The following is a 27,745-nucleotide window of genomic DNA, read 5'->3' on the forward strand; positions in this document are numbered from 1 at the left end:
TAAGAAACAAAATTTAATAAAAAAAATCTAAACTCTTTTAAGTTTGTTATGCAAAAAAAAATATAAAAAAAATACAAAATCACCAAAGACAAAAGAAGATTATATACTAGGTTGTTTCCATCCACGCTTTGTGATGGGGAACCAACCTGTTTTGAAAGCAAAAACAACTAAAATAATTAAGAACCTTGTAGTTGATGATGATTTGTTTCATTTAGAGATTATCTGTGATGCCATCGCTTCCCACTGTTAGCCGTACCCCGGCAACTCACACTCCCAAAAAATTCTACTTTAAAAACTTTTTAGCGTTAACACCACTTCCTTCGAACAAACAATCACCCAAAGGCTACTTTTTAACATATAGTATAACATATTGTAGTGGATTGGTTTAAGCGTAGATATAAAAACACTTAACAATGGTATATTTGTACATGGGTGCAAGATGGTTTAAAAAATTAAACACTATAAAAACGTCTAAAACTTTGGCTAGTTGAAAAATAACGTTACGTAAATGAATGTCGAAACGTAGATAAAAATAAACAATGTGCACCATTATCTACATATAACAATTCACGTAGCTTCTTAGCTACAGTACTAACGTTGTGAAGAAACGTCGTTTACAAAAGGATAACCCACGTAATCTAGTTCCACCGCATCCCACGACGTCCTCCGCTTCCTCCCTCTTCTCTCTGTCTACGACCGCTACGTCCACACGTCGTCGTCCCTCCCTTCAATTTTGATTCCAATGATCACGCTTGATGCTTTTGTTTGAAATTAGGGCTCCAACAGGTATGTTTTAGCTATTTGGGCTCGGATTTCAGTTAGTTTATGGTAAATCTCCGGCTTTACTTTTGCAATTAGGGCTTGAATTTTAATTAGTTTTGGATGAATATTTACAATTTGAGGTATGGCTAGGGGTGTAAACAAGCCCAAAGGCTCGAGAGCTACTCGTTATCGGCTCGGTTAGAAGCTCGAACTAGCCGAGTTTTAACGAGCTTGAGCCTGAAATAGAGCTCGTTTAGTTATCGAGCCCGAGCTCGAGCCTAAAATACAAAGCTCGTTTAGGTTCGCGAGCCTAAACGTGTGACAACCCTCACAATTACAGGTACTGTACAAATTAATTAATTTTGATTATGTGCTTAATGATTGTGCTTGATCACAACTGACACTTTAAACTGCTTACTGATTTATGTTACAAACATACATGTGCATCACTTTACATACAGTCACTCCATTTATTTCATACAGACTCTTAGTGACAAACCTGATGCACAAAGCACAGTTAGCACAGTGAGCGGATAACTCAGACACATGCTGACAATGCCAGCACATAGACATACACTACATTGAGGCCAGTATGAGCCAGGGATAGAGTACTACACCAGTATGGAGTGTAGGGAAGTGAGGACCATAAGACTGTGTCACTAGGTGATAGTTTGAGTGCCGGAAAGTGCCTAAAACTCATTTTTAGTACAGAATCTGCATTTTCAACAACAATTCAGCTTTTAACACACTCGCATTATTCAGAAAATTTACTAAATGGTCCTGAACGCTTTCCTAAGTGTTGGAATTAAAATTCGTTACAAAAAGATGCATAAAAGACACTATGCGGTACAATTAAACGCTTTAACGGAACGATACGTAACCGAACAACCAGACATTACCCGAGACACCAAAATTTTGTCAGAAACATTATTTTATTATTCTTAAGTAATCATGGTCACAAAAATCCCCACACACTATAGAAACATGACATACACCCGCTATTCTAGAAAATACCCTTAACCTCCTAATTATTCACCTACTTATAATAGAAACTTACACTTAACCCCCCCCCCTCACAAATTTTCGGCCCACATATGGGACCCACCCATAATCATCACTAAATCCCAACTAAATATTCCTTTTTAATGTGATTGGACCTCCTTTGATTGCTACAAGTGCCAAGAAATTTGACATCATTACAAGTAGAAGAATATCATCACTTCAAAGATCACACTCCACCCTCACTCTCTCTCTCTCTTTTTCGGCCACACTATAACCACCACCATCACCACCACTTTCACACCACCATCTTCCATTTACAAGCTTCCTTCAAGTGTAGAAGATGGATGCTAGAGACTTACAATTTGTGGAACTTCAAAAGGGACTTTGTTCTTACTTTTTCATCATCTTCTCCACTAGAATCATCCCTAGCTTTAAGCTAGTAGTAAGTTCCTTGCTTAAACTCTTGTTCATCTTGTTTCATGGTTAAGATAGGTAATATGATGAAATTTACAAGAACACTAAAAGTTTAAACAAGAAATATGAACAAGAAACATGCTGATTTACATTTTCAGCCAACTTCAACAGGCTGTAACTGGACCGTTTTAAATCGAAAAACTGATTTTCTGAAGCCTAAAATATGCATTTTGGAATAACCGAACAAATGGCACTGAAATCGTAATTTTTTGAGGTCGTTTACTATTTTTAAAAGACTGTTTTTGGACAGCAGCTTAAGCTGTGTTTTTACTGTAGAAAAAGTGTGTTGTATTCGGAGTCATAACTTGAAACCTGAGTAGAATCAACTCATGGAATTTTTACAGTAAATGGTCACCATTGTCAAGATGATCCTCCAACTGAAATTTCGTCAATCGGACTTACGGTTAATTTTTAGTGAATTATTCCGTAAACTGCAATAAGAAAGTAACAAATCTGATTGCAGTCGGGTAAATAAATTTCTATAAAATATTGGTAAAGAACTGGACCCTGATATTTTTACACAATAAAATTTGGATCGTATGAGTCATTCTTTAAAAATTTGGGAATTTTTGGAAAAGGTTAACTATTTTATAAAAATCCTCGAAAACAGTCCAGTTTTGGGTGATGAAGCTGAAATAAAGTAAGTAATGCTTTGAATGTCTATATGTCGGTTTGATTATTGAAAATGAACTACGGGATATACGTAAAAGAAAATGATATGCTATGAAGCATGGACACCCCTATTTACAAAGGAGACTATGACGAAATTTTCCGAAAATCCTAACACTTAATAAATATTTTTGAGACGGGTGTTTACTAGTATACTTTAGATTTTGTTTTCAAAGATAAAACTCGTCATAATATTTATCACAAAATACAAAGTATCGGAGGTTGGTTTCATACATGAATATGGTTAAATATATATATTCTCTAAAAGGGACTTAAAAATATATTTCCGTCATCCCATCCTTGGGAAGGAAACGCGTATATAAGATACTTTAGAAGTATTGATACTAGAATATGGAATGAACAAATATTCCAACACGACATATGATTAAGTTGAAATATTAATTATTTTGACAAATAAATTATCACTCGTAATAATATAAGAAACGTAACTCAAAAATATAAATACTGAGACAAGGCACGACCCGTTCGTCTAATAGACATTAGACCATTGTAGGTAGTCGTGTTTGCTGAGGAGATTTGGGTTACAAGTACCGAAGACGCAATACTGTGAGTTCATGTCCCCCTTTTCTTTTTAACTGTTTTCAGTTTTATACTTCGAGGGTGAAATACATGTTACACTTTTACAGACGCTTTTATAAATGGTATGGTTAGCTTAAGGAGGGTTTAGACGCTTAGAGCAAGTGAGTGGTGGGCATGACACTTAAGGCCATTAATCCTCATTGTAGGACCGAGGGACATTAGTGATAGATCTATTCGAGTGTAGCGAGCCCCACTCCTGAGTCCGCTGAGTGGACCATGAGGTGACTAAGTGTCCGACGCACAAATCCGCTAGGTTTGAGTCTTCCTGCATCACTTCACACATATCATTGGCTTTGCAACCCAATGATGATTTCTTTTTCCTTATTGCTACATACCAGGGATTTTCATACATACAGACACATTACAAAGGTTTATACATACTCACTTACACATGAACTCGCTCAACTTTTTGTTGACTTTTTAAACTACATGTATTTCAGGGAATTAGTTGGATCTGGCGAGCGATGCATGTTAGACAAGCCGCGTATTAAATAAGGATGTCATCCAGAGTTGTAGGGTTTGGGAAGTGCAACTCCTTCCTGGACGAGTTGCATGTCTCTTATCCTTGTTTTGTTGGTAGTCTTCGTTGAGTCACACGAACTCGTTTTAAACAAGTAATGATTTGTAATGCATTTTGTGGTTGATGTTTTTAAGACAAATATGTTATGATTTTCTTTAAACTATTCTAATGGATGAACATCACGTATTTTCATCATATAGCATTGTTGTGATTGTTGCTATGGTATTAAGAAGTCACACCAAATAAACCCACGCTTCCGCAAAAGTCAGGGTGTGACAAAACGAGCCCAAACAAAAATTTATTTGTTTTTTATATAATATAATAATAATGATGATAACTGTTGGTGCAGTTTTCTGTCGACTTCATCTTCGTTCGAGTCTCAGATTAGGAGAAAATGGAATTTATAGGTGATTCCGCTTGAAAATTACACATGGTCATTTCAAGCGAAATCAAGTGAATTAGTGATTGAGTGGGATTTCGCTTGAACATGTTATTCCGCTTGAAACTGTTTCAAGCGGAATCACATGCCTATAAATACTCCTCGAGCGAAATTAGTTGTATTCTTCTTGTTTCCGACGGCGAAGCTCTGTCGAAGTGTCTCCGTGTCTGTAATCGCATTCTGATCAATACAAGAGGCAATTAATAGTGATTCTAGTGTTATCCAAGCTAAACAAAGACTGAATCAATGAATTTCGCCTCTGATTCAGTCTAAGACCTCTTCTGATCGACTCGTTATGGTCGTTTCACGATCCTACATGTGGTATCAGAGCTCAGGAGGAAGAGCTCTTACTGTTTAGCTTGTTTTCGCTGGAAAATTCTGATTTCTACACTTTCTTTTCACAATTAATCAAGTTTTCAGGGTTAAAATAGACCGAGTTTTTGATATATTGTATAAAACAGTGTTTTAACAAACCCTAGAGAGAATCAGATTAAAATTTGACCTAAAACTGCTAAAAATGGACTGAAAATCTGATTCCTCTTGAACGAGATACTTGATTCCGCTTGAAAATTAAGAGATTCCGCTTGTAAGTCAGTATTCCGCTTGAAATATTCTCTGATTCCGCTTGAAAACATTATCTCGCTTGAAATTACACTTGATTCCACTTCAAGTTGTTATTCCGCTTGAAAATTCAAGCAAAATCAGTGATTTCGCTTCAAGTTGCCTGATTCCGCTTCAACTAGGTATTTCGCTTGAAACGTTCCAAGCGAAATCTGTTATTTCGCTTGAAAGGGTTATTCCACTTCAACGTGTGATTCCGCTCCATAAGTGTATTTCGCTTGAAGTTGATATTTCGCTTGAAGCTGGTGTGTTGATAATTTCGTTTGAAAGTGATTATTTGTGTGAAATTTGTCGGTTTTGTTTTGGAAATATGGCAAAGATGTTTGACGAAAAAGAAAATGATTATCTTGAAAGTTTAAATTGTTGGTATATGAGAACTGTGGATAGTAGTTATAGAAATGTAGATGTGGATATTTGGATTAAAAGTTTTGAACATTTCATGTGTCAAAAGGATGAAACGTTGGATGAGCTGGAAAAACGGTTTGAAATTTTAATAGACAATTTGAGAAAAAAGATATTAGAATATCAAATGATGAACATATATCGAAATTGGCAGATGCATTACCTGCTAAATGAGATGAATTCTTGGTTGAACTAAAAAAGAAGGATCTGTTTCCAGAACTTTATCCAAAACAGTTCTTCAATGAGGTTAATGCAGAGTTTCGTAAGGAATATAGGAAAAAGAAGGAATTGATGAATGAAATGGAAAAGAATTTACAAAAAATGGAATTGGATGTAATTGCTGAAATAGATAAAAGAATTCGTGTGTGTCTTGCAACAAAGAGTATTTTGAAATATGATATTAAAAGGAAATATTATATCGATGAAAGTATGAATCCTTTTGATTTCGTTAAACTCTTTTGTGCAGGAACATACAAGACTGAGATAAAGGAAATTGCAAAGAATGAAGAATCTGTGAAGCTTGGATCTTCGAATTCTGAATTAGTGTGCTCTAAATGTGACAACTTTAAAGCTGACAATGACAAACTCTTGAAAAATGCGGAAAGTTTGGCATTGGAGATCAAAAAGTTGAATGATGAGAAGAAATCTAATGATAAACAGATTCTTGAAATGAAAGATTTGGTTCTCCTTAATCTTGTCCCGGTTTTCCTCCTGTCCTATATCATTTTTCTTTAGATTATTTGGTTTCTTTTTTTAGTTGGTTTCCTTTTCTTTGTATCGGCTATTTAGCCATCTGTTTCTTTGGTGTTTGAATGCAAGAAACCAATAACAATTCCATAATTTATTATGGTATCAGAGCGGGTTCTCTGATCCAAACTCTCACCAAATCGTCTCCAACATGACCGACGTCAAAGATGAAAGTGCCGCGGCACCAAAAACCAATATCGACCCATCCTCACCCTATTACGTTCATCCTTCCAATTCACCACGGCAGATGCAAACTAATGAATTCCTATCCGACGTTAATTATAGCGATTGGTCGCAGGAGATGGCCAATTTTCTATTCGCAAAAAACAAGATGGGGTTCGTTGATGGAAGCATTCCAAAACCGAAAGTGACGGACGAGATGTATGCGGCCTGGATGAGATGCGATGCCACGATCAAAGGCTGGTTAATCACGGCCATGGAGAAAGACATTAGAGCAAGTGTAAAGTATGCTAAAACCGCCGAAGAAATCTAGAACGATTTGAAGGAAAGGTTCGAAAAGGAAAACGCCCCCAGAGCCTATGAACTCAAACAAACTCTCACGTTGACGCGACAAGAAGGGGCCTCGATCTCCATTTATTATACCAAGTTGCGAGGTATCTGGGATGAAATAAACACCGTGTTGCCGGCACCAACATGTTCCTGTAACCAGTGCACTTGTGAGATGGGGAAAAAGATGGTGGAACACAAAGAAAAAGAAAATTTATACGAGTTTCTAATGGGCCTTGATGCAGATTACTCAACCATTAGGACTCAATTACTAGCCATGAAACCACCACCAACACTAAGAGAAGCATATCGGCTCGTATCGGAAGATGAACAACAGAGATCAGTGGCTGCGGGAATGAAACCGCCTAGAGAAAGTGCTCCCTTTCTTTCGAACTATGGACGTGATACGAAGCAGCAACAGCAGCGAAACAAGTCTGCCAATTCCAAAGAAACTTGTACTCATTGTGGGAAAACGGGTCATGACAAAGGGGGCTGTTTTGAGCTCGTTGGGTATCCCGAGTGGTGGCCGGGAAAGGCTAAGCGAGAGAAGGGAAACCCAAAGGCTAGCTGTGTTGAAGCCAAGCAACCCGTGTCACACCCCGACCACGTAGAACATACAAAACGTGGCGGAAACGTCGGGGAGTGTTGTAACAGAATCAATTGTTTCAAATCCATGGCAATTGAAGTTTCGTTTTATAATCAAACATGAAAGTTTACATCGTTTAAACAAGAACCAAAGAGTACATAACATAAATTAACTAGTTCTTGTCTCGTTTTAAGTCACTAAGGCACAGGTCCGCCTAAGTAATCTTGATAAGTCCTATGCATCATCTCCTGAAAACACATGTGAAAATAGGTACGTCAGCATAAAAATGCCTGTAAGATACATTGGTTTTGTGAAAACGGAATTCATGACTTATGTTTGAGAAAATGTTTAGTCATGAACCTTGTAATTTGCTTTGTCTTGTAAATCATTTGAAAAACGATAAGATCAGATGATATGTATAAATAAGAGAACACTGTATGGTTAAACGGATAACCATGTAAAATGAGTTTGTATAAGATAAGTAGTTTGTAAAACAATGTCTCGTGAAAAGTGTGTTATTTGTATAAAATGTCATATGTCTCAAATTGAAATGATTCAAATAACGCTACGATATGTAATACCATACAAACACTTATATATAGGAAGTACCAGCGGCGTATCCACCATGCTTGTATCATATTACACACTCCTCGTTACTTAATCACTTACTCAAACCAAACCATCAAGATGAAATGTTTAACAATTGTGGAAATGTTTATGTATAGTCAAATGTCTATTGTCAAATGTAAATCATGTCAACAGATACAACTGGTTTACACGGTTCAATGGTTACAAACGGTTCATATAATCAAACGGGTTTAGACGGTTCACATAGTCAAATGGTCACAACGGTTCAAAATGTAGCATAATGTGTTCATATGCTGGATGAGCATATGCAACAGAAATGCAATGTAGAACAATGTACTAAGTACGCACACAATTGGCATACATAGCATGTAATGTAAAGCAATGTACTAAGTAAGCACACAATGGGCATACATAGCATGTAATGTAAAGCAATGTACTAACTACGCACACAATGGGCATACATAGCATGTAATGTAAAGCAATGTACTAAGTACGCACACATTGGGCATACATAGCATGTAATGTAAGGCAATGTACTAAGTACGCACACAATGGGCATACATAGCATGTAATGTAAGGCAATGTACTAAGTACGCACACAATGGGCATACATAGCATGTAATGTAAAGCAATGTACTAAGTACGCACACAATGGGCATACATAGCATAAACACAATGAAATCATGTACTATATATGTACTATCGAACATAGCAAGTATATGATGTGAAAACCGGAAAGCATGAAAGTAACAAGTAGGCACATGTGTTTCACCCCAAAACAGTTTGGAAAACAGTAAAAGAGGGGTTCAATGTACTCACCTGAGATTGCTTTGAATTCCTTGTATAATAACCAGATAATGCTAGAGATTACGGAATATCAAACGGCACCTAATAGGTAGCTATATTAATATACCGGACCAAAATTGGAAGGATCGGATAGTATGCGGGTTCGTAAACCAAACGAGTATGGAGACTCGTGAAATATGGTTTAACAAAGCCTACATACTAAAATGAAACCTAACCTAAGTGTTTGCGACCCATTACGACCCGTTTAGGTAGCTTATGCTACCTTAACGCGTCGTTCGCGTAGAACGCGTTTGGAACGCCTAACATCGTGACCACAAGGTATAACCTCGGAAGGTTATAGCTATGGTCACCTAAGGTGTTTGGTCGGATCCTAATGATCGACCAAATGGGTCGGGTTCGAAAGTATAAGCGATGGTTTAGATCGCTTACCTTACGACCCTATATATGCACTAAATTAAAAGTGACGAGCTAAGCATGTTAGAACATGCTTAACTAAGTTTAGAAAACAGGTTTGGCATCAAAACAAACGGCTTTGATGCTCACGAGTAGTTTGGTTACAAAATACGCAAGAATGCGCATTTTGGCCGAAACTACGACTCGTCACTGAGCCTAGATAACGTGGTAATCAGTAGGTATAGTCACTACGGACTATAACCATCGTGATCACGCTCACGTTATGAAGTTCCAACGAACTTCGCATCGACCATAAACTGGTCAATGCAGAAAGTCAAACATAGTTCGACTTTCGGACTCGAAAAGCGATAAAACAACGAAAGAACACTTACAAAGGATCCCCGAATGCTAATCTCGATCCAAGGAACTCAGGTATGAAGCAATGGCTCCAACTTAGAGTTTTAGATCAGATTCTTGTGGGTTTTACACCAAAAGGGGGGGGGGTATTTATAGGAAAAGCATAACCGTTAGGATCGTTTATCGATTAACGTGCTTTGATCTTGTCCATACACTTGTTGCAACATCTATGGTACATCAGATTTGCCCCTAATTGGCCTGAAGAGACAAGGGCCAGCTTGGCCTTTCGCTACATGAAGAGGCAACTGCATTTAAAACTGAATCTGCTGTACTGGGGACACCTTACGGACCGTATGGGTTATGGCTTACGGTCCGTAAGCCCTTAGTTTGGCAGATTTACAGTTTTGGTCCCTGCAGCCCCAAAACTTGGTATTTGATGCATTTTTGACACGTTTAAGCCCCGTTAACCCCATTTCAAAGCTCTAAAATGAAGTTAAAGTATAGGGAACTTAAAATGTGCTCAAAAATATCTCGGATGCCGGTTCGTTTGGCCGTACGGTCGCGATGTTCGGTTAATTACGACGGAATGCGCATAAGCGCGAAAGACGATCCAAATTGCGCGACGAATGGATTTTTCAAATGCCAAACACTAAGGCATAATATAAGGATGCTTACATAAATTTTTGGATGTCCGGATGTATTCAGAACGTAAGTTATGCGCGAAAGTGCAAACTTGTGCACCTTTTGACACTTTTAGCCCTTGAATGACCCAAAAGTTTATTTTAGTACACGGAACACCTCAAAGCCTATTTCTAAGCTTTGTAAAGGATATTTATGGTATGTTTAACTTACGGACATGCTCCGGAATGTTCGTTACAGTTCAATTTGGCATACTTTCGCAGTTTGTCAAGTTTAGTCCCTGTAAGCGAATTAACTTGTTTTTGCCATACCAAAGCCTTCAAAACTTATTTCTAAGTTATGTGAAGGTTATTTAAGGTATGTTAAGTATATGTTGATGTTCCGGAGTATTTGTCGCATTTAAACTGAGTGCGTTTACGCACCAGTTTGCGTATAATTCTCCAGAAGGCGATGTAGAGTTTGAATTTGAACAAAAATTGATATGTGCAAAAGATACACATATTTATACAAGATCCCAAGTATGAAATACAATATTTAATCGGCTTGGTATTTGTTTGATGGTCGCGGTGACACAGGTGTTGACGTGACCGTGTCGTCCCGATCAGTTAAAAACCCAATTAAACCTAGGTAGCTAGGGTAAGTCGGGTATCGAATCCACGAAGAGCAGGTGGTCAGTATTGCACAACCCGTTCGATTAGCTAGACTATTTACAAATAATATACAAGATGATTATGAAGATTGCTATTATTTATTTATTTGTTTGGTTTTTTAAAATAAATCGAATGAACCGACAAATTGATGTTATCAAAATCAATTGAATATTAACTAAAATTGTAACCTAAACTAAAAAGTTGAAACATGAAATTAGAATACGGATCACACCCGGTTTGATAATTGCAAGACCTAGGGTTTCTACAAGTTTTTAGATTCAACTCAATTGTATACGATTAGCGGATTTAGTGTACCGTGACTTAGGTGCCAATAACTATCAACGTTTCAAAGAACGGACAAGAATGCACTTTGTAATCAACACAAGTAAAACCTAACCAAGACAATGCATAACTACACATAACCATTTCGTAAAGTCATAACTTTTAACATCGTTCGACAATTTACGAATACGAAACAAATGTAAACTATTGTCAAAGGTTTCAAAAATCAATACAAGTTGTCACAAAGTCGAATCAAAGAACAAATGCATAAACCCTAGAAAATACAACTACCTACACCGGGGTGAAACCGAAGAGACTAGCCGCTCATGGTTGGGTGGACGCGATCACCGGCCAACGAACACGAACACGGAGCCATGACCTTGAGTCTTCAAGAGTGGTGGAGGTTAGGGTTTGAATGGTGGATGAAGATTATGGTGATGGTGGAATGATGGAGATGGTGATTTTGATTAGGGTTAGGATGAAGATGGTGTTAGTGGTGATGTTAGAATGATTAGGGATGAATTGGATTCTCAAGAATGGTTCCAAGGAGGTGGTTTCAAACTCAAGTCCAAGTGTAACTCCCCCTTTTTTCAAAATTGACTTTTTCTCTAAAAAATCCCGTTTTTACCAATCAGCCGGTGTGCAGAAGATAATGCGTCAATTTCTGGCCTTTCAAAACATTATATTTTGATTCGTCTCGTCGAGCTACCCCAAATGCATATATTATAAGCCCCGAAACTCATTTTCTAGCTCAGGATAAGCCAAAATGAAGTTTGAACTGTTTCTGGCGCAGAGTTCAGCTCAGTTTTGCCTCTTTTTACATTTTCTTCAATTATGCTCTCTCTAGCATCCGCCCAAAGCTTCAGTAAATCTCCAAAATGCACCTTAAACCCGTCAATGCCTGCAAAACACAAACCATATCAAAGTAGTGTATTCTAGAAAGTAACTTCGTGTAATTAACCGAAATTAAAACCATTAAGCTATGGAATTTTACCAACCCATCACATCCCCACACTTGTCTTTTGCTTGCCCTCAAGCAAATCTGTTTTTCACTTTCACGTGGGTCGAACAAGAAACACACTTCCCATTCTTGAGACGTAAGTTAAGGTCTAAAGTCATACCCGGTTCAAACTTTTTTTACAATTTTCACATATTTAGCAATAAATGATTAATCATGTAAAAGTGGTTATCCAAGATTAACCCGCCCGTGAAACTCATGTTTCATGCATGTCCCTCACAATGTTCACTCCCCTCGGTTTATAAGTTGGCTAATTTTCATGATGTATTAGCACTTTTAAAAAGTAATCGCTCAAAACCGATTAGAACACGTACCCGCATAGGCTTGCAACTCAATCATTCTCCACCACCGAACACGAATACTAAGCACAAGTCAAAAGGTCTTTGAAGGGTTGTAATGGGGCTAGGCAAAGGGTAGGAAATAGGATGTTTTAAAGTGGCTAAGGTGATGAAAACTCGATTTTTATTACAAAGAAACTATTCTAAACAAAATTAAACTATAAACATCAACTAAAAGGCAACAACTTTAGCCTTTAATTCAACAACTACTAACTTCATATTTTTATGCTTTTCTTAACAATTTTTTTTTCTTCTTTTTCACAATTTTTCTGTTTTTTTTTTTGGCAAATATAAACCACAACTATACAAACAAATAATCCTACAATCGAATTTTCATCACACGGGTTTAAAAGAAAAGGTTTAACGGTTATGGGCTAAACGGGTTGTCAAACGAAAGGTTTAGGCTCAAAGTGGGCGACTAGTGGATTTGTTTGGGTAAGGATAAATAATTGGTTTAAAGGAAAAGGTTTACCTAATGCCTTAATCATTCTCGTGCTTGTATTCGGTCTATGGTCTCAAACGTATCAAGAGTTGCAAGTTCTACAATACATGACTAATGGTCCACTCCTATGAAGCACTGGGACGGCATCTTACATCAAGTACCCGTCTCGGGGACGGCTCGGGGACGGAAACGCGTAGGGGACGGCTCGGGGACGTTTCCCAAACGTACCCGGATATTGGGGACTTCTACAAAACCGTACCCGATATTGGGTACTTCCAAAACAGAGTATCGGGGACGTTTTGGTTCGTCCGATCCAATTCGCGGTACGAAAACGATCCGGTTTCGCTTGGGATCGCGTTTCCGACGACCATAATGGCATTCCGAAAAAACAATTCAATCGTAATAGAGAAGAAATGATGGCTAATCGAAGTTGCTGATCGAACCTTACATTCCCTGCTGAATCGTAGAATGAAAGATCTGTCGGCTGATTTTTAGCTTTAGAGCTTTAGATGAGCGAACAGGGAAGAGAGAAAGAGGACGGCTGATTTAGTTTAGGGTTATACGTAGGTTAAAATTAACTCTTTGTTTTCCTTGTTTACACCTTTTCTTTTAACTAAGTTACGATTTCATCCACCATTTATAGATTTATCAAAATTAACCCTTGACTTTTATAAATTAGTGCATAAAGATGTATATATAAGATATATATTAAATAATAAATAAAGCTTATTTGTAGCTAAATATTAAGTTTAATATATTTTTATTTTTTAATATTATTTTTTTTGCCGTACCCGTATCTTGTATTTTTGAGTTTTGCCGTTCCCGGTACCCGTATCGTCCCCGTACCCCAGTCCCGTACTCGTATCCGTGCTACATAGGTCCACTCAAACAAAGAAACAATAGTATGTAATTCTATGATGTAAAAGTGGCTCAAAACCTCACATGTATCAAGGGTATGGTATGTGACATGCATCAAATGCTAGTTTCTTAGGCGGATTATTCCCAAATAACCACCCGCTAAATACCCGTCATGCTAATTATTTGAACTTGACCATGACAATAGACCAAATGGGTTGTGCCGTCCCTCGTTGACTTAGTTACTTGTGCTTTTTAGATTGCTTCAAACAAAGACATTTTTGAAAAATTTTTGAAATTTTTCCCCCCGTCCCCACACTTGAGGTAAACATTGTCCTCAATGTGTAGTGTTTAAATGAACGGGTCAAAAATCGAAAACTTTTACTAACTCCCCCATCCCCACACTTGAGGCAAACATTGTCCTCAATGTGTGAGAACTAGAGTTTTTAAAACGCACAAGGGACGTGCAAGGCTAACCTCCACAAAATTTCACCCCGGAAAATAAAATACAATTTACAATCCACTTATTTGCTAACTAAAAAAAATCAAAGGTAAAAAGAAACGTATGCACCTGATTTTCTCGCTAGTGGCTCATGTGCTCTTCATCTCTTCAAGAAAGCGGTTGTCTCATGAACATAATGTACCTACAAATTTTAACCCTTGTGTAGAAGCATGCTTCTCACAACCATCAAAATTTGTTAGTTACCTAGTTCTACCACTTTTATGAAATTATTACCAAGTCATACTTTATTTTACTTTGATTTATGTGGAAAATAATTTATAACAATAACAAGCCTAACTCACTTTCGTAGGAATCACGGTTGCATTTAGCGTATGAAACAAGCCCTTTTAAACCTACCGATAGCTCGGGAGGACGAGTAGGTCTCGTGAGGGTTATATAGGGAACACACCCACAACGTTCATTTAACTAAGAAAAAAAATAAAACAAATAATAATACAAACTCTACAACAATCATACCTGATTTACCTCTCATGGTGGTCGAAATGCACATTTGCCTACCGAGTTTCCAACATACGCTCGGTAGTTGGCATGCCGGATCCATTCTCTTTTTATTTTACGCGGCATGCGTAGCAAACTACTTTGGGGTGGTTTCTTGATGAAATGTCCAATGTCTTGCAAGACTACCCTTCGAATCCTTGTACCCGAACCCGCATCCCCAACTTTGTTGGTTGGAGTGATAAGTATGGGAGAAGGATGGATATGAACGTGGGCATCTTTCGGATCCGACTCGTCTCGCGGTATGATGTCTTCCGCTTGGTTCAAACATCCATTTTCTTGCTCGGGAAGATCGATAACCTCTTCCACCACATCACCATCTACTATTGTACCATTGGCCAAAACCTCCCGCTCGCGTTTAATTTGGGCTAATTCCTCCGCTAATTGACCCACTTGCACCACCAATGCTTCATGGGCTTTATCTCTCACTTCATTCGCTTTCTTCAATTCTTTGACATCTTCATGATATTCTTTCACCATGTTTATGAGAAAATCAAGCTTGGAATGCACTGACTCTAGAGGTTCCTCGAATGCCGGTTGAGGGTATTCATTATAATAATCATCATACTCCTCCTCCCGGTAACTTGAGAAATGTGGCAATTCGGGTTTATAGTAGTATTCTTGATAATGTGGTGGTGGCTTGTAACCAGACTTTATTTTTCCTTTCCAAAACACCGGATCTTTCCAAAACACTGGACAATCTTCATGTATATGAATTTTTCCACAACAAGGACATTTGCTTTCTTGCTCTGGTGGTAGAGGTGGTCTAGTGTATGGATAATGTGAGGATGGACCATTGAAATCTTTATGATCCGCCCTCCTATAATCAAACAATCCGCTGAGGAAGTCTTCCCGTTCCTTGTTAGCTTGAACTTTTTCGTAAAAAACAGAGCAATCCTCTAAATAGTGCTCTCCGCTTCCACAACACTCACACGGATCATCATCTACCCAATTCATATTGAAAGATGGTACCTGCAAAACATGTACCTGCACAAACAAGCTCGACCACCCAAAGTAAAATCACAAAAAAAAATACAAGAAAAAAAAAACTAAACTAAAATCGAACAAGCAATGAAATACTAAGCGCACTAGCTCCCCGGCAACGGCGCCATTTTGACGTGACCGTGTCGTCCCGATCAGTCAAAAACCCAATTAAACCTAGGTAGCTAGGGTAAGTCGGGTATCGAATCCACGAAGAGCAGGTGGTCAGTATTGCACAACCCGTTCGATTAGCTAGACTATTTACAAATAATATACAAGATGATTATGAAGATTGCTATTATTTATTTATTTGTTTGGTTTTTTAAAATAAATCGAATGAACCGACAAATTGATGTTATCAAAATCAATTGAATATTAACTAAAATTGTAACCTAAACTAAAAAGTTGAAACATGAAATTAGAATACGGATCACACCCGGTTTGATAATTGCAAGACCTAGGGTTTCTACAAGTTTTTAGATTCAACTCAATTGTATACGATTAGCGGATTTAGTGTACCGTGACTTAGGTGCCAATAACTATCAACGTTTCAAAGAACGGACAAGAATGCACTTTGTAATCAACACAAGTAAAACCTAACCAAGACAATGCATAACTACACATAACCATTTCGTAAAGTCATAACTTTTAACATCGTTCGACAATTTACGAATACGAAACAAATGTAAACTATTGTCAAAGGTTTCAAAAATCAATACAAGTTGTCACAAAGTCGAATCAAAGAACAAATGCATAAACCCTAGAAAATACAACTACCTACACCGGGGTGAAACCGAAGAGACTAGCCGCTCATGGTTGGGTGGACGCGATCACCGGCCAACGAACACGAACACGGAGCCATGACCTTGAGTCTTCAAGAGTGGTGGAGGTTAGGGTTTGAATGGTGGATGAAGATTATGGTGATGGTGGAATGATGGAGATGGTGATTTTGATTAGGGTTAGGATGAAGATGGTGTTAGTGGTGATGTTAGAATGATTAGGGATGAATTGGATTCTCAAGAATGGTTCCAAGGAGGTGGTTTCAAACTCAAGTCCAAGTGTAACTCCCCCTTTTTTCAAAATTGACTTTTTCTCTAAAAAATCCCGTTTTTACCAATCAGCCGGTGTGCAGAAGATAATGCGTCAATTTCTGGCCTTTCAAAACATTATATTTTGATTCGTCTCGTCGAGCTACCCCAAATGCATATATTATAAGCCCCGAAACTCATTTTCTAGCTCAGGATAAGCCAAAATGAAGTTTGAACTGTTTCTGGCGCAGAGTTCAGCTCAGTTTTGCCTCTTTTTACATTTTCTTCAATTATGCTCTCTCTAGCATCCGCCCAAAGCTTCAGTAAATCTCCAAAATGCACCTTAAACCCGTCAATGCCTGCAAAACACAAACCATATCAAAGTAGTGTATTCTAGAAAGTAACTTCGTGTAATTAACCGAAATTAAAACCATTAAGCTATGGAATTTTACCAACCCATCAGGTGTCACAATCCGGAATCGGTGGACTCAGCGAGGAACAATATGAGAGTCTCCTCAAACACTTCGGGGACTCAAAGGGGGCCAATAACTCAGGTGAACAGACCCCTAAGGCCAACATTACATGTAAACTCCTCGAAACCAATTATTGGATTGTTGATTCGGGATCCACCGATCACATTCTTTATGATCCTCGCATGCTAAACAACATCATTGATGGAAAGAACGAGACCCCTGTGATGATTCCAAATGGCCAAAACGTCTCCGTTAAGGGCAAAGGAGAATGCTCATTAACGGAAAATATAAAAATTAAAGGAGTTCTTTATATCCCGAATTTTAATTGCAACTTACTCTCCGTCAGCCGATTGGCAAAGGATCTAAATTGTTCTGTTTGTTTCCTTCCAAACTTTTGCTTTATGCAGGGCTTACACCCGAGGAAGTTGATTAGCGTGGGTAGGTGCGTGAATGGTCTCTACCGTATGGGCATGGTGGTCGAAGAAGAAAGAAAGGCTATGATGTCCAAGACGGATGCTGAAGTGTGGCATAAGAGATTGGGTCATGCATCTTATAATAAATTGTGTAGAATCGGCTTTCTTGAAAATATTTCTTTTCGTGTTAAAGACAATTTTTGTGATGCTTGTTGCAAAGCAAAACAAACTCGTTTACCTTTCCCGAAAAGTTCAATAAAAACCGTTGCATGTTTTGATCTCATACACTGTGATATTTGGGGCAAATACAGAAAGCAATCTACGACTCACACTAATTACTTTCTAACTATTGTTGACGACTATAGTCGAGGCGTTTGGACCTATCTTATCAAGCACAAAAGTGACGCTAGTGAGTGCTTAATTGATTTTCAAAGGTTCATGAAGACACAGTTTGGGAAGCTAATAAAGAGGGTCCGGTGTGACAATGGAGGTGAATTCACCTCCAACAAAATGATGAAGTTTTACTTCGACGAAGGCATCTTGTTAGAGACGAGTTGTCCTCATACTCCGCCACAAAAACGGAGTGGTAGAAAGAAAGCATCGCCACCTTCTTGAAACGGCTCGTGCCCTCATGTTCCAAGCAAGTTTACCTAAGAAGTTTTGGGGAGAGTGTATTCAAGGTGCCACTTTTCTGATCAACCGGCTCCCATCCAAGGCAATAAACGATCGAACTCCTTATGAGATCGTGTTCAACGAGAAACCGAACTATGATCGATTAAGGGTTCTTGGGTGCCTTGTGTACTATTGGATCACCGAAACGGGGGGGAGACAAGTTTGCATTCAGGGGGAGGCCTAGAGTTTTTATCGGTTACCCCACGGGAACGAAGGGTTACAAGATATACGACATTGAACAGGGAAAAATCATTAACTCTCGTGATGTGACATTTGTCGAGAACCGTTTTCCTTTCGAATGAGTAAAACCTCGAGTCGAAAACCAATCTACATTCGAGGTCCCTCCATATGAAGACTTCTTAAAAGATCAAGAAACTAATTTTGTAAATCAAGAACCTTCTGTTATGGAACACAGTTCCGATTCCAACAATCAAAGGGAGGAGTCTGGGCCGACCATAGGCCCAATCAACCAAAGCAATATGGACCATTTTCCCATTGGGCCAAGTGATATTGATCAAGAAACCCACTGTGAGCCCAACAATGCAAATATGGATGGTGATGTTCATATGGCCGAAGAAAATGATTACCATCAGGTGGATAACGCGGCTCTAAACGTCGCCGATCCTCCGATTCAAAGTGAAACATTCAATGAGGAACCCGTTCCCACCAAACGAACCAGAATTCCTTCCAAACGGCTTGAAGGGTATGAAGTAAAATTGCCACCATCGGTAGACCATAATCGCCCTACGGCCGATCAATCGTCCTCGACGGTACACCCTCTTGCCAACTATGTCTCTTATGAAAATTTTACTGAAACTCATCGCGCTTATTTAGCGGCCATTAGTGAAACCAATGAGCCGAAAAATTTTCGTGAAGCCATGCAGGATAAGAGATGGAGAGACGCCATGCAAAAGGAGATAAACGCCCTCGAGGCCAATAAGACCTGGACCCTCGAGGAGCTTCCTCACGGGAAACGGGCAATCGACTCAAAGTGGGTATATAAAATAAAGTTTCAACTGAGTGGAGAAGTGGAAAGATTCAAGGCCCGCTTAGTTGCGAAAGGTTTCACTCAGATGGAGGGTGTAGACTACCATGAAAAGTTCGCCCCGGTCGCCAAGCTTGTTACCGTGAGAACCCTCCTCTCCATTGCTGTGAAACGAGACTGGTCTATTCACCAACTCGATGTGAATAACGCTTTCCTTCATGGCGAGTTAAAGGAGGAGGTGTACATGAAGATACCACAAGGTTTTGCCAAAGAAAACGAGATGAGAGTTTGCCGGTTGGAAAAGTCGTTGTATGGCCTCAAGCAGGCTTCTAGAAACTGGTATCAAAAATTTACCAAGGCTCTCCTGGAAGTTAATATTGTCAATCAAAAGCTGACCACTCTTTGTTTACCCACAAAACCAAAAATGGATTCGTCGCTATCTTGATCTATGTCGACGACGTAATAATTGCCGGAAATGATACTGTCAAAATTGAAGAAACAAAGGCATATTTGCATGCAAAATTTAGCATTAAAGACTTGGGCCCACTAAAGTATTTTTTAGGCATCGAGGTAGCGCGGACGAATGAAGGAATCGTTCTGAGCCAACGAAAGTACGCGTTGGACATCCTTGACGATAGTGGTCTCCTTGTTTGTCGTCCTAGCCCCTTCCCCATGGAACAAAATCTAAAATTGGGAAGATGCGAAGAAAGTGAAAGGGTTGACGCGAGCGTATATAGACGTCTTGTTGGTTGTCTTCTTTATCTCCAAGTGACTTGCCCGGATCTAGCCTACTCAGTTAATGTGCTTAGCCAATTTGTCTCGGGCCCGCAAGAGGAGCACATGGAAGCGGCTCATCGTGTGCTTCGATATCTTAAAACCACTCCTGGTCAGGGTATTCTACTACCTAAAGGCGGGGGATAGGTCTTATCGGGTTTTTGTGATGCCGACTGGTTGGGCTGCCCCATGACCCGACGGTCTAGAACCGGTTATCTCCTTTCTTTGGGGGGTGCGCCCATCTCTTGGAAGACTAAGAAACAAACTGTTGTGTCTCGATCCTCTGCAGAGACAGAATACAGAGCCATGGCTAACACGGTGAGCGAAATCCTTTGGGTCCGTTGGCTTCTCGCTGAATTGGGAGTGTGCCAGACCCTTGCCACCCCCCTCTATTGTGATAATCTGGCTGCCAAACATATTGCAAAGAATCTCGTGTTTCATGAACGAACAAAGCATGTGGAGATGGACTGTTATTTTGTCCGGGAACGCGTGGAGTCCAATGAAATTGTTCCGATCCATGTTGAGTCAAAGAAACAGATTGCTGATCTCCTCACCAAGGCCCTCGGAACTCAAGCTCTGAAGAACCTACTGGACAAGTTGGGCATTCGCGATCTTCACGCTCCAACTTGAGGGGGAGTGAAAGATTTGGTTCTCCTTAATCTTCTCCCGATTTTCCTCCTGTCCTATATCATTTTTCTTTAGATTATTTGATTTCTTTTTTTAGTTGGTTTCCTTTTCTTTGTATCGGCTATATAGCCATTTGTTTCTTTGGTGTTTGAATGCAAGAAACCAATAACAATCCCATAATTTTTTATGAAATGCGAGGAAATTGTGAACAGTTGAAATCTGAAAATGTTAAACTGTTAAGTGGTTTGAACAGTTTGACATTAGAAAACAAGGTTTAAAAAAAAAACATTTTGAAAGCAAAACGAAATCTTCAGAAAATGAAGATTTCTGGATAAAGCTTGAAAACAAAAATTTGAAAGCAAATGAGACAAAATTTCAAGAACAGATAAAAGTTTTGAAAAATGAAAAGTCTGTTCTTGAAAACATTAAGATTGAAAATGAAAAGACAATCAAGTCTCATCTTGGAAGAATATCTCAGCTTGAAAATGAAGCTGAGAATTCAAGAACTAAAATTAATGAGTTTGAAAAGAAATTGAAAGGTTTTGTGACCTCATCAGAGATTTTGAATCATCCTTGTCCAAAACCGATCAATTCCATTCCAATAAGTGACAATGTCACAAATTTTGACAAAGTCAAAATTGAAGATTGCGATGTGAAATCTGATGATGAAAGTGAAAAAATTGAGAAAAAGAAATTATTTTTGAAATTAAAAGAGAAGTTTCAGAAAACTAATTTGCATTCTATAGAAAAAGGTGAATGTTCAAAGCAGAAACCTTTGGAAAAGAATGCAAATCAAAAACAAAAAGAGAAAAATTTGAAAAATGTTCAAAAAGAAAATAAAAGCTCATCAGATCAATCATCCAATCGCAGTAAAAAATCACAACAATTGAAAAATGAAAACTCAAAAATAGTTGGTAATGAGTGGTGCAGGTTTGACCACAGTGCTTCAAAGCCAAATCCAGTTTTCAGGAGGAGTGATGATTACCACAGAGCCAAACAATGCTATGATCTAAGTATTTGGTGTGAAAGTGGTGAATGGTATGATAACAGAGTGTGTTACACTTGTGGTGTTTAAGGACACATTGCTGTTAACTGCCAGAGTTGGAGTTATGAGACGAGAAGATGCTTTGAATGCCATATTAAAGGTCACATTGCCAGAGATCGCCCAATGAGATCAAAAGGAAGATCGAGGGCTGAATCTCAAAAAATGGCAAAGAAACCAGTCAGTGTCAAGCCCAAAGAACAGAAAGTTCAAGAACCAAAAGTTCAAGAACAGAAAATTCAAGAAAAGAAAGTTAAGCTTTCACAAGGGCAGAAAGACAGACTGAGGAAGAAGAGGAAGAAGGCGAGAGAGTATCTGGAAAGGATTTTGTCCTCAGGTACATCAGGAAAACCAAACAGTAGTTCTGATAAATCGTCTTGCTTTCCAAAGAATGACAAGTCTTGCAAAACGGATTCATCAGATACAAATCTGAGGACAGAAGAAAAAGGGATTTTAAAGAAAGATAAAGTTGTTAAACAAAAGATTAACAAAACAAAGAAAGTGAAGTTTTCATTTCCTGGCAATGAGTTTGTTTCCCCGGAAACAAATGAGAAGGAGCCATGTTCAGGCGATGAATCTGGTGTGGTAAAGCCAGAAGAGCCATGTGTTGAGGTAAAAAATGAGAATTCTGGTCTAACAATGGATGATGCAAATTTTCCACCATTGTTGAACAAGAATTCAAAATCACCCAAGGACCGTTAGGCTTGGGTGAATCTGTTCAAATGAAAAAAACCTGACTTGCCGGAGTTCCTAGGTTGGTAAGCGTGGAACATGTATCGGCACATTTCTTGACAATTTCACTTCGGTGATATTTCGATCGACAAGTGGTTAATCAAGGACATTAAATTGTACTTGATTTTCTACAAGTGGTGTTGAGGTTTAAAATCGGAAATGATAAATCTTTCATGTGATTGAGAAGAACAAAGTGGTGAAGTAACCCCGAACCTACAAGTGGTTGGTAAACAGACTAATTTTTCCGGAAAAACCATTTTGATTAAAACAAACTTAAGTGTTTTGAAATCATAATGGGAGAATAGTTTGTTGTGAGGGGGAGTTCTGATTGTTTACGCCATGTGGATGGAGAATTAAAGCTATTTTCATCAAGTTGTCAAGTTTGTACAGGTTGTTTCAAATTTTCCCAGAAAATCAAAATTGAAACATATTTTGATTTTAGGGGGAGTAAAAATTTTAAAAAATTAGAAAATTTGAAAAAGTCAAAAACATTGAAAAATTTAAAAATGAGTTTTGTTGATACAAGAGGAAATGATAGTAAATCAGTGGACTATCACAGCATGCTAAAGAAATGTAATGCCAAAAGTGATAAACGATCTCACTAAAGATGTGACGATAGGCTCAGCTAGACTAATAGATTTGCGATAACGATACAAACATAAATGAAAAAGCCTAGTTCTAGTGGGAAACATGATTGAAAGCATAGTACTTAGTTTTTGTCCTTCTTAATTGTGTGACTGTTCAGTAATCGCTGAATGCCAAAAGCATAAAAACTGGTTAAGTTTATGAGCTTTCACAACTTTGCTGAAAATGATACTGTGATTGTGTATTTCTTTTGCAAAGATTTAAACTTGTTTTATTTCCTTATTTTGTTTAAGCATTGGACATCCTCTGCGTATACGTGAGTATCGACCTGGATGTTAGTGCCTAAATGTTCTGCTTTATTTTATTTGGTGTTTCGTTTAAGCTTTGGATCACCTCTGCGTATATGTGAGTATCGAACTGGTGGTTAAAGCCTAAACAATTTCAACTTGTTTTTAATTTCGTTATTTTGTTTAAACATTGGACTTTCTCTGTGTATATGGAAGTATCGACCTGATTGTTAATGTTTAAACATTCTGCGTTGTTTTCGCACAAATCACAGTTGATCAAAGTTTAAAGGCATTATTTGAGTCAGTGTATTGCATGATGAGGGGATATGCTGAGATTGTGGGGTCCATAAGAACTTAGTGCATAATTAATATACCTTAACGTATCGGTAAGCATTTCGAAAGTTTTTAGATTGAGTTTAAGTGGACAACAATATCGTCAATCTATGTGAATTGTTTAGAACTGAAAATGTTTAAAGCTTAACGGTGCTAGTGATTGGTCAAAAACTGATATGATCCTTTTTCACAATCTCACAAAAATAATGTTTGTACATATTTCATTTCTGCATTTAAATTTCTGTTTAGTTTACATATTGAGAAAAATACAAAAAGATTTTTGACAACTGATGATGAAGAGCTGATTTTCGAAATTCAAAGGATAAACATGACGAACTAATGGTTTGGAAAAGAGTGTTTGAGTTGGAAATTTTGAAATGTTTGGATGATTCAGTAATTTGAATCAGAATTGAGAATGTTTCAAATTTTGATAAGATTTTAAATGAGAAAATTTGTTTATAAGTGTTTGAGATGTGTGTAGGTGAAAGAAAGGTTTCTGATCCTGTTGCTACAGAAAGCCAGGATGCAATTCAGAACCTGTGGAGAGCTCAATCAGAGATAAAGTCAGGGATTGATCTCAAGGTGATAGCTAATTCCAGACAGCGATCCCAGCATGATGAAAGGGGGAGTCTAACGAGGTTAGAGCCAAAGAGATGATCCTTGTACATGCTGAGAAAGAAAGAAGACCGATCAAGATTGAAGAGTCGTCTTGTTGAAGACTCTCACTGAAGATTCCGTCAACATTCAAGGGGGAGTCTGTTGGTGCAGTTGTCTGTCGACTTCATCTTCGTTCGAGTCTCAGATTAGGAGAAAATGGAATTTATAGGTGATTCCACTTGAAAATGACACATGGTCATTTCAAGCGAAATCAAGTGAATTAGTGATTGAGTGGGATTTCGCTTGAACATGTTATTCCGCTTGAAACTGTTTCAAGCGGAATCACATGCCTATAAATACTCCTCGAGCGAAATCAGTTGTATTCTTCTTGTTTCCGACGGCGAAGCTCTGTCGAAGTGTCTCCGTGTCTGTAATCGCATTCTGATCAATACAAGAGACAATTAATAGTGATTCTAGTGTTATCCAAGCTAAACAAAGACTGAATCAATGAATTCCGCCTCTGATTCAGTCTAAGACCTCTTCTGGTCGACTCGTTATGGTCGTTTCACGATCCTACAATAACATTGGCGAGCCGAGCTCGAGCCGATCATTGGCTCATTTAAGCGACACTGAAGCAAGCTCGAGTCAAGTTTTTACCTCGTCTGAGGTTGTTCTTAAAATAGCTCGAGCCGAGTCGAGCCGAGCTCGAGCTTTGGGTTTTACTCGCGAGCCGAGCTTGAGCTCAAATTAGTAGGCTCAAATCGAGCCGAGCTCGAGCTCGAGCTTCATAAAAACATGACGAGCCGAGCTCGAGCCCAGTCGAGCTCGGGCAAGGCCCGGCTCGTTTACACCCCTAGGTATGGCGCTTTCTGTTTTTGCAATCCTATTTCCATAGTTTTGTAGAAGAACTGGCACTTTAGGTCTCACTTGGGTTGATTTTAGATTCTATAATTGTGCTTGCTTTTCATCTAACATTGACCTTGCAACAGATAGGAGGTACCAGGGTTTTTTCACACCTTATAAATACGACTTTAGGATTGTAAAGCTATGTGTATTATAGGGCGAGTGTGGCTGCGTGGGGGCACATAAATTAGTTCACATGAATCAGGTTTGATAAGCCCCGAGTTAGTGATTATATTATCGTGGAAGTTTTTCGATAAGTTTTTTATTTAGAGCATGCTTAATCAGTTAATTGTGAATACACCTGAGGAAAAGTTACTTTTATAAGTATCAAGATTTAACTATATTCAATATATATAGGACTTTAAAGTTGTAATTCTTTCTATGCTTTATTTGAAAATTGATTTGCATAAACAGGGGTAGTTGGTTTACCTCTAGAAAGTAAACCATGAGAAAGTTTATCTATCTCTCAAATATAGACTGTTCTATTTGTTTCTTCTAATTACAGTCCATATTATCAAGCCAGTTCGTATCAGTAGTCCATCAAGTTAGAATGCAATTAGGTAGTTAGGAAAATTGAAAAATATCCCAAAGAGGTGGAGACATGGATAGGCAACAACATGTGTCTAGAAAACTATGAGACCGTTGTAATAATGAAATGGTATTTAGAGAAAGATAAGATTGAGGGCCAGCATGTACTTATAGTGTCAAAGAGCCATAGAAAAGTTCTTGATAAAAACACCAAAATAGTCATGGGAAATGTAGTAGTAGATGTTATTAAGTGCATATCTTTGTGACATGGCTTGATGATTCTATCAGAACAAAACATTAGGAAGACCTATGAGTCACGTAATTTAAAATGTAAAAATGTGAGTCGCTAAAGCAAGGAAGGTTAACCCGTTTGAGAAAGAGATTTTTCTCGGCCATTTCTATGTAAAGGACCAACTTGGATTTCACATCAAGTGGAAATGATGTGTTGAATGAGTCATACAGGTTAAAGGTCAAGCATGCTAGCAAAAGTTAATATTGAAAATGTGATTAAATCCATACCATTTTATTTTGTATATTTCATAAAGAACTTAGTATACTGATTGTCATATGTTTTCAAGGTAACTTGGCAAAATCTTCCTCGAAACAAAGTATATCATCAGTTCCAACGTTTGATATGGCGTTTTTGGTTGCCATAAACAATATGATGGTATAATGTTTGAAGGTAATTTTTTTGGGCAGTTACATGATTGATCAGTTTATACAACATAATTGTATTAGAGTTAGTTATCTATGTTGTCATCAGATTCTTTTTTTTATCAACTTTATTATAATTTCCTCAAAAATTCCTCTTTTTTTTTTTTTTTTTTTTTTTTTTTTTTGCTATTGAGTGTGCTTTCTTCTACTTTGTGTGTGCTAGGTTCCTAGAGTTATCACATGTCGAAGTTTAATTTGGTTCGTATGAGGCAAGCCAACGATGGAAAAAACAACTGGGGCAATAACATAAGAATTATTATTCAAATAGCTTTTGTTGGGCAAATCGTTTTATGATAACAGACACAAAAAAAAAGTGTTATTCAAATATATGATTTATTAATTTGCATTATGTTTGCTGTTATTTTGTGAGCACATGTATTGTTTAATGTTAACCACCCACACTAAACTCTCCTATTTCTGGTTTAACAAAGGTGTATTCTTCTACTTTGCAGGTCCCAAATTGCAGGCCCTAGGTTGCGGTTAGCCTTTTAATTGTTCCCCATTCCACCTGGTAATGTTATGGTTTTCGTTTATGTTTACCTGCTTACTAACATTGTGTTACCAATATGAATCCGAGAGGGGCCTTTGGCAAGCGTTCAAAAAAGTTTAGTTCTTATTAAAGTGGTGAATCTACACATGGTCGTCGTTTGCGTATGGTATCATGAATGTTGAGAGTCAATGATAGGTGATTGCTCCGCTTCGTCTCAAGGACAACACACCCCCACTTTCTGTGCTCCTTTACTTTGTAATGATGGTTTAGTGTTAATGATTTTGATGTGCTCTCGGCACCTTTAACATATCGGAAAACTGTAAAATACGATCGCATGACTTTGGACGTCGATGGGTCGGCTAAACTTTTGTCAAGAAATTGAGTTTCCCCCGCAAAGCGGGGGTCGGAAAATTCTAGTTAATATTATTTGGAGTAAATTGGCAAAATCGTTCCTGAGGTTTGGTTATGTTTGTCAGTTTCATTAAAAACAAATTTTTTTGTACCATACTACCCTTCGCTTTTAGAATTTTGTGTCATTTTCGTCCAAACGTCTTACTTTTTTGCCAAAATCATCCCTAAGGTTTGTGATTTTTTGTCATTTTCATCCAAATATATGACAGAAAAAATAACTTAAATTAGACATTTGGATGAAAATAGCAAAAAATCTCAAAAGTGAAAAACAATATGATACAAAAAAGTTGTTTTGGATAAAACTGGCAAAAATGCCCGAACCTCAGGGACGATTTTGGCAATTTACTCTTTTTAAACTATATATGAAAATATGAAACATGTAAAAAAATATGACGTCGTAACAGAAAATTTGTTTAAAATTTAAAGCGGTAACTTTATTAAAGTTCGGGAATTG

General features: G+C 38.0%; 1 long non-coding RNA gene across 2 annotated transcripts; it reads left to right on the forward strand.

The window, feature by feature from the left end:
- Positions 1–605: 605 nt before the first annotated feature.
- LOC110908828 lies at positions 606–27,301 on the forward strand. 2 transcript variants are annotated; one of them, XR_004867864.1, is made up of 3 exons: positions 606–786; positions 26,255–26,358; positions 26,843–27,301. It is a non-coding gene; the product is annotated as an uncharacterized LOC110908828 (long non-coding RNA). The 2 variants fall into 2 exon arrangements; XR_002574926.2 differs by lacking the exon at positions 26,255–26,358.
- The last annotated feature ends 444 nt before the right edge of the window (positions 27,302–27,745 follow it).

This window comes from Helianthus annuus, chromosome 9 (genome assembly GCF_002127325.2).
Source record: "Helianthus annuus cultivar XRQ/B chromosome 9, HanXRQr2.0-SUNRISE, whole genome shotgun sequence".
NCBI lineage: Eukaryota > Viridiplantae > Streptophyta > Magnoliopsida > Asterales > Asteraceae > Helianthus > Helianthus annuus.